Source organism: Elephantulus edwardii, unplaced genomic scaffold (assembly GCF_000299155.1).
Source record: "Elephantulus edwardii isolate Elephantulus edwardi_28Jun2011 unplaced genomic scaffold, EleEdw1.0 scaffold00129, whole genome shotgun sequence".
In the NCBI taxonomy this organism is placed as follows: domain Eukaryota; kingdom Metazoa; phylum Chordata; class Mammalia; order Macroscelidea; family Macroscelididae; genus Elephantulus; species Elephantulus edwardii.
Window position 1 is genome coordinate 7,285,415 of NW_006399879.1, and position 1,307 is coordinate 7,286,721.

A 1,307-nucleotide genomic window follows, 5' to 3' on the forward strand; every position below is an offset into this window, starting at 1 on the left:
TCCACCTCCGTGCTCCCGCTCCTGTCCTCCCACATCCCGTCCACCTCCGTGCTCCCGCTCCTGTCCTCCCACATCCCATTCACCTCCGTGCTCCCTCTCCGTGCTCCCACATGACCCCTCTGTGCTCCTCGCCCTCCTGTGTGACCTCAGCATCGATCCCCACATGGCCTCACACCTCTGTCCCCATGCGCTCTTACACCCTGGAGAGACAGTGGGAGGACCAGGAGTGGGGTGTGTAGGTGTTTGGCCCTGGGACCCATAGTGGCCATTCCACTTTGTGGGGACTGTGGGAGTGTCCCTGACAGACAGACCCTGAGACCCTGAGGGGGCTCCAGAGCCCCATGGAAGGTGAGCTCCTCAGGGAACCCAGTCCCTCGGGGCAGCTGTCCAGGGTGTTTGGTCTCCCAGGTGCAAGGTTCATGCTGACAGTGTGCTGTGCCCTGTGAGGCATTGCTACTTCTCAAGTGTGAGAAAGTGGGGCCTGGCTTGACAGTGGCCACTCGGTCCCATGTGTGTGCATGGCCGCTGGTGCCCATAGACCCCTCACAGGGCCCCCCACACCTCCAGTTTGTGAAAGACTTAATGTCAGGAGTCCCAGGCTGGTGGCCTCCATCCAGGCATGACCACTGTGGGTCCCAGAGCTGTCCCTGCCTGGGGTGATGGTGAGCGCCATCAGCTTCTCCTTTCCACCCTGGGGCTCACAGTGCAGTGTGTGCCTGTGTGAGTCCCTGTGCCTTCAGCATCCCCACTCATTCCTGGCTTAGAGCAGCACGCACAGCCACGGGGGCAGACAGGCGTGGTGTGCATGGTTACCGGATGGACACACGGTCACATGTGGGCCACTTGCTTGTATGTACATGGTCACATGTGTGCGTGGCAGCAGTGCACACACATCACATGCACACTGTCCCCTGATGCACACAGCTGTAAAAGCACATGTGTGTTTGTGTGCACAGCCGCAGTGCATGAATACAGTCACGTGTACACAATCTCACTGCACACTTCAGCTGTAGGGCTCATGTGTCTCGTTGTGCACAGAGATATAATCCACACTTGGCCACATGGGTGCAATTTCATGGCTCACATGACAGTAACACGTGTGCACACTTGCAGCACATGTACAAGGTCACGTGTGTGGTCTTTGTTCACACAACTGTGATGTATGTGCATGGTCATGTGTACATGTATACACAGTCTCGTGTACACAGCTGTGATGCACATGTGTGACCAGCTGCCGTGTGCACACATGGTCATGCTTGCACAGTCTCATTGTATGCACAGTGGAGACACTGATGGTGTCATTGTAC

At 57.1% G+C, this 1,307-nt stretch overlaps 1 protein-coding gene across 1 annotated transcript in view; it reads left to right on the plus strand.

Moving 5' to 3' along the window:
- Positions 1–1,307, plus strand: part of ACOX3 (acyl-CoA oxidase 3, pristanoyl) — a 48,505-nt gene that overhangs the window by 42,648 nt on the left and 4,550 nt on the right. The gene's annotated exons all lie outside the window — the stretch shown is intronic.